The sequence below is a fragment of the Gigantopelta aegis genome, unplaced genomic scaffold (assembly GCF_016097555.1).
Source record: "Gigantopelta aegis isolate Gae_Host unplaced genomic scaffold, Gae_host_genome ctg4724_pilon_pilon, whole genome shotgun sequence".
In the NCBI taxonomy this organism is placed as follows: Eukaryota; Metazoa; Mollusca; class Gastropoda; order Neomphalida; family Peltospiridae; genus Gigantopelta; species Gigantopelta aegis.
This window is the reverse complement of record NW_024534010.1, coordinates 1-6,989: the sequence shown is the minus strand read 5'-3', so window position 1 is coordinate 6,989 and position 6,989 is coordinate 1. Positions and strand designations below refer to the sequence as shown.

General features: G+C 33.3%; 1 pseudogene; it reads left to right on the top strand.

The window, feature by feature from the left end:
• Window positions 1–4,426: 4,426 nt before the first annotated feature.
• Window positions 4,427–6,034, top strand: LOC121392875 (annotated as a pseudogene).
• The last annotated feature ends 955 nt before the right edge of the window (window positions 6,035–6,989 follow it).

Sequence of the window (6,989 nt, the reverse complement as noted above, 5' to 3'; positions counted from 1 at the left end):
GTGTTTTTCAGTGTCATCCCTAGAGAGACTAGTAAAACAATATAAAATCTATAATATTTACTTACTGTCCTGATTCCAATGGTTTCTTCTAATACTCTCAAACATTCTCTACAATTAAAATTAACAGTCAGAACTAACAGAATATGACAAGTACTCACTTTTAATTTATCTTTTGGAAGTTTAATACCAATTCTCTCCAAACTGAAAACGAACTGACTAAAAGTCATCTTAGAACCACCATGCTAAATATCATCCAATGTAATTATTATTGTTAATATGGGAGTTATCTTAACATCAGTGTGGAGGTCATATTCAGTAAAAGTAGTGCACAAGTGATCCCATGAACTAACATCTGTCAACAGAAGCATTAACTAACTCAGGGGCTAGTTATAGAATTATTACCATATGAAGGATAAGAGTAGGGGTTACAGTCAAAATATCGTTGTGGAGAAGTGGACCATTACTCTCTCCCGTTCCTGAGTCTCTCAGAAAGTGTAAAAAGAGGCAAGAAATTGACGAAGACAATCATCTAATTGTAACTCTTCAAACTCAAAAAAATTTAAGGAACTCTTTTGCTACCATTTGACCAAACTCTGACCTAAGAGGAATAGATTGGTTAAGAAAGGTAAAATTTTTGTGACTTACATATCAGCTAATTTCTCGGCTATTTCACTTTTTTTAAAGCCATCTAACATGTATAGTTGTCTTGCTAAAGTAATGGCTTTGGAATAATTATCATGACGTAATTTAGAGGGACTTCTTCTAGGGGTGTATTTGTCAATTAACTCTTGGTGGAGCAGGAGGTGAAGCCATTTTAAATCGCTATAGAGAAAAATAAAGTATCAAGTATATTTCCATCAATCTATCTAAATGCATCCATCCATTCATCCACCTCTCTATCCAATTAGCATCCATCCATCTCCATCCATCCACCATCCATCCATCCATACACTAGATTGAGGAGTCACTTGAGGACTTTTATCAGATTCTCCGGAAAGAGGAGGAGGAGAGGAAGAGGAAAACTTTCGATCATTTCTCTTAAGTGAATCAAAAATTAGTTTACTGTTTCCAGTCATCTCTAATGCTACAATATAGATAACTTTCAATCTATTTCTAAATTCTAACATTAATTGATCTCACTTTGTTCTTGAGAAAAAATTTATTTCATTCACAAACGTCTCTTCATTCAGTGATACTCTTAAACCATTCCTTCCATACCAGGACTTGTTGAAGTAGGGATTTTTCTTTACTGCAGGAGACCCTTGAGTGGGTGTAGTTGTCTTTAATCCCTCACCATTGTCATGACTTCGTTGTTTTACTACAAAGACTCGACCTCCTGCTGTCACTTCAGAGCTTAAACTAGAAGGCAAATTATCATCATCTTGTCTCCTTCTGCAAACTACTCCCAAGTGACCCTGAGCTATTAGAATTCATTAAATTTCTTTGTTCAGAAGATGTACTGGTACCTATACAAAACAAATCCATTGTCAAATATGACAGTATAGACTTGACTATTACTTGCTATCACATACATCATACACTTAGGATCATATATTGATACCATTGTCAATTTTTGTAACGGACCTGTTAGTGAAGGTTGAGGAGGAGAAGTGACGTTAGATTTTAAGTTAGGACTATCTTCTAATGTAGAGCTAACCAATCTTTCCACCTCTTACTTTGACTACCTCTACAACAGGAAAAGGAAGAGGGGGAGAGAGAGAGTACAATGGCAAATATCTAAATTAAACACATACCTCCTGAACCAGACTGCCCACATTCCATATTGACACTAGTTTCAATCTCTATTTCTTTGGTTGCTGTAAGATTAGGTGAATGTCCTACTCTTTTATGAGAAGGAGAGAACTTGTCATTTGATTTAATGGATATTTCTGAAGTTGATGTAGATATTTTGTCTTTTTTTTTTTTCTCTTCTTGCCTACGTAATATATGATCCACCCTCTCTCTTAACTCTTCATCTAGTCAAAAAAAAAAACATGATTTAGTCACATTCTAATTGATGCACATATGATAAGAATGCTTCATAAATTATATAGTAACTATAAAATGGTTACATAAACAGTCTATCAAACAAGGACAAATATCAAACGTGATATACAAACTGACAAATTATATGCCTGAATATTGCTTGTCCGGTGAATCAATAAGTACATCAACAAGTCTCATCCCCAGTTTCCTATCCTTACATAGGAATGAGTCTAATGTAATATAATTAGCATGTACAGATGGTCTAAATTAAATAGTCCCATCAAAAAAATGTCTGGCCCAAAACAGAGGACTAATAAACATCTAAGACACCATACAAGTGTATCTCATTCCCACAAACACACTATCATCAATGCTTTATAGAAGTCATAATATACTACATACATACCTTCAACAAAAAACAAATGATGAAGGAGAGGGTGCTCCACGTATTCTTTACCACCACTAGATCGACAGAGAGAGTACCATGGACCAACATTTGGATGTATCATGTAATTATTATAGACTTACAATCTTTAGGTTCCAATTCTCTGAGATTTCATCATTAAGTTTTATCAATTGGTCACCAATTTTGATCTAACAAAAATAAACAGAGTTTTCACATTTTGTAACACTCACTTTCTTGCTGATGTCAGCAGGTCACACTTCCTCTATGTTAACACACAATAGCAGGTCAACTTTGCTTTAGCACCGCCCATAAAAATCGAGAAACCCAAAATGAGCCAGTTTTTTGAGGACCTTTTACTGACAGCTCTTTCTAATTCAACTGTCTTTTTAGTTTTGTCAGCCATATTGTATTAATATTCCTGTGAGAAAAAATGTTAATGAATACAGCTTCAATAAAAAAAATCAATTACTAGTTTTGTGTCATAATATGGATTGTGAGTAGAGTAAATTTAACATTATTAATATCTTGGCAATTATTATACATGTTTAAGGAACTACCAAAGGTAAAGTCAACAGAAAAGAACATGTAAACATAGAAATAAAGTTCTTATTTGGAACTAATGTTGAAAGTTATTGTGTTTATAATAAAGACCAATTTGAACAAAATAACACTTCAAGATAGTTTGTATCCAAATATCAACATATTGTTATCAACATATATAATATAAATACAGCTGTAGGGTGTAGACATAATACTAAAAGGGAAATATTGAGTGATGTTAAAACAAACCCAACAAGGTTCTTACACCCAGTTTGGTGCCAACTAGTGGTCACAAGTTGATTTAATAGAACTATAATATAAACAGTAAATTTATCAAATGCCAACCAACTAACAATCTACCACTACCAAATTTACACTATACAGTATAAACAATGATTAACATTTTCTTAGTAGTTTGTTAATATATCATCCACTAATATCAATTCCAGAATAATATCATTGGTTCAAGAGACCACAATCTAATAATTTACACTTCTAACACAAGAATAATCAGGTTTCAAGTATGGCACAAGAAAAACACATCAGCAAAGTTATATTATACTAAAGATATTATATAGAGAAGTAGACTAATGATGATAATTACATAATAAACACTTGAAAAAGAACACACACGTACTAGAGATATAGAAATATTTTTATCATAATCAAGAGTAAAATGTAGCCATATGCACCTCTCAAATAAAAATTAAGTAACCACTTGAGTATAATTTATTACTATTAATACACCTGATGTAATTACTATCAAAATCACCTGACCTTGTTATATATATATATATATATATATATATATTAATATATTGATGTATCATCAAACCGTAGTACAATTATATTACATTAAATTTGATAATAAAATGGGGACATGTACATGTTTAAAGATGGTCTTGTAAAGTAAGAATCCTCTTTATTAGGAGATAATTATAGTCATCAAAAAATTGATATATCTTAGTCCCTTAGTCACATAAACTGGCAAACCACCACACTGTTATATAGCACACTTTAGCAGTAGTTATGGTGAACAATGTATTGTTATATATCCATCATGCTTTGTCATTTATATTACACCACAGTCTACAAACATAAAAATTAACTTACTGGATTGCTGCCTTGCCACTGATGACTATAACTTGTGACAATACAAAGAGCTGGTCGTATTTTGTCAAATTTCTCCTCTAATACTCAGCACTGGCGTCTCCAACTGATAGTTAACTCCAAGATTAGGATCTATTATAGATATTATGGAAATTATACGAGTGCGCATGCTCCGTATCTGTCTTCTCAACGTGGTTAATCTAGGTTTGGCTAGTGAGGTAGTTATCCTTCTTGATCAATACATTCTAAGTGAGCACATACGTCCTTTTACAAACTTTTTACGTACGGTTTTGTATATTATATATTTAATAACTCTATTTGTTGTATTCAATACATGTCGATAATATTTTGGGAGGTGAGAGTAAACTTGTTTGTTAAATTTAGATGGCTAAGAGGAAAGGCAAAATACATCAAGAGGAGGACGTCCAATTAGGACCTCAAGTAGCAGAAGGAGAGTTTGTGTTTTGGTGGTTGCTCACAATATTTGCTTCCTTCAACGATACCTTTGTCCATGTGACTGATTTTATCAGGGACGGTAAAGAAAAAATTTACATCATGTAATATATATATGAAGACATTCAATGATGTTGTAAGAAATTACGCAATCAGGTTTAATAGTCATGGGTAGTATGGAAAGTACATGAATTTAACTAAATGATAAGTATGGGATTAATAAGGATTGCTGGTTAATTCCCATTACTCTTCAGTTACTAAAAGATAGAAGGTATTCTGTTTTTGAGTGAAATGTGTTTATAGGTATTTTTCAGGTTACCAACAATGAAGTAGAGTAATGGACAATAGATCACTTTTAATGGCATTGTGAAAGCATAAGTAAACAAATTTGTTCAAAGTAATTCATTACTACTAATAATTATAGGATTAAGAATGGTACAAATTCTACATTTTTGTAACCATAACAGAACTATTTTATTCTATTCTGAGTTTTAGCAATTACTGAATTGACGCAGGAATAGAAGTTAAAACAAAATTATAAATGTTAGGCTTGTATTGTTAGGAAATGTTTCATCGTGATAGGTGTCTATAGCAATTCTTTTATCAGAAGTTGGTATGGACCCACAGAACACATATTATGAAGAGTCTCATTCCTGTCTATTTTCTTCTGCCCACACCTGTTCAGCATTTGATCCTAGTATTAAATCCACATGTCGTTATAAAACATAAAAGTCTACTGTTAGATTTCAAAAGCTCTGTGCCTATTTTTGGAGGAGGTTTTTGCTTATTTTCAATCCTATTTTAACCATGAGGCTGAATATTGATAGTATGGGAAAGATTAATTCATCTGTAGATTCAATGTGTTTTTTGCTTTGCTTTCATGCTGTCTCAAGTTAAATAAATATATTCTTTGTAGTTGCCTCAAGTATATACAATAGATGTTATTCTAAAACAGCTACAGTGACTTGTCTCTACAAGGAAGCTATTCTTTTTAAAACAAACTATAACTTATTATTCATTCCCCATATTTGTGTGTCATCATAAAAATTATATGAAGTGTAGACGTTGAATCTTTGAATCACAGAATTGTTCTTTGTCTCAGCCCTAGAAAATATGTAGGACAAATACTAATATTACAGCTGTTTTCTGTTACCTAAAGACACTCCACTTTGTTATTTTATGTTTACATGTCCTTTTCAGTGAGACAATTGCTCGTGTCACAGGAGGTATGAAAGTCAAGCAGATCGAGATGAGGTAATATATATCCCTTAATTCCTCCTTCTGAACTCCTCTCTCTCTCTTTTAGGCTTCCCCATATGCTGCTATTCTAGCTGCTCAAGATGTTGCTCAGTTGTGTAAGAAAGAGGTGTGACAGCATTACATATCCAAGTTACGGGCTACTGGTGGAACTAGGTAGTGATATATCTTTTAATGTATTAGTAGCAAAAACTGTTATTCATTAGAACAAGGACACCTGGTCCAGGCTCACAAAGTGCTTTAAGAGCCTTAGCTAGAGCTGGCATGAGGATTGAAGAATAGGTCAGTACTAGTTGATTTCCACTATGTATATTTACTTTTGGTGTGCAGAGGATGTGACACCATCCCCACGACTCTACAAGAAGGAAGGGGTGGTCGCAGAGGTCGTCCCGTTTTATGATTTATTAAAAAAAAAAACAACTTCCAACTATGATTTTATTTACACACGTTGTGTATGGCATTGTCTTTCACAAAAACAATCACGTTATTCAAATTGGCGTGTCTTTGGGTGGAGTTTTGCTAATTTGCTGTTAGTTGGCAATAGTCGCTTACCACTGAGCTTGTTGTCGATAGTTTCATAAAGAACTGGAAAGTATAGCAACTGCTTTAGTTACTAGTAAAGTGAAAGGGACTGACAAGGATCTAGAAAAATGCTGTAGGTCTCAACGAGGACGACAGACAAAATGAGGTTAAATAATATGGTTAGTTAAACATGATCTTGACTTGTTATTAGGCTGCTGCTGAGCGTTCTAAGTTTTGTAGAAGAGCGGAGGCGTCAGAGATTGATTGAGACCGACGCAAAGAGAGAGACGAGCGTCATAAAAGAGAGAGAATCAGAGAGACCCAAATACGCTCAAAATACCAGATACCTCCTCGTGGTGTGCTAATACATCATCAAACTCATCTTCAACAAAAATCAAGCATCAAGTGATGAAGACAAAAAATGTCACAATATCATAAAAAATACATTGGACTGCCCTTGCTGTTTTTTTAAGGTCTAAAAGTTACATCGATATATATCAGTATTTCCTTTTTTAATTATGTTATTACTTATTAACATAAATGATTCATGAGGAAAGATAGGCTTCCTATCTGACTATAAATTATAGATACTGATCAATGGTTGTCCTTCTGGATTGTAAACATACATTACTAAACATAATTATTAACAGAGGATTGTGTGTTAGTATGCTTAGGATTTAGGAAAGTTTAGAATAGGATAATGAAGATGTAATCC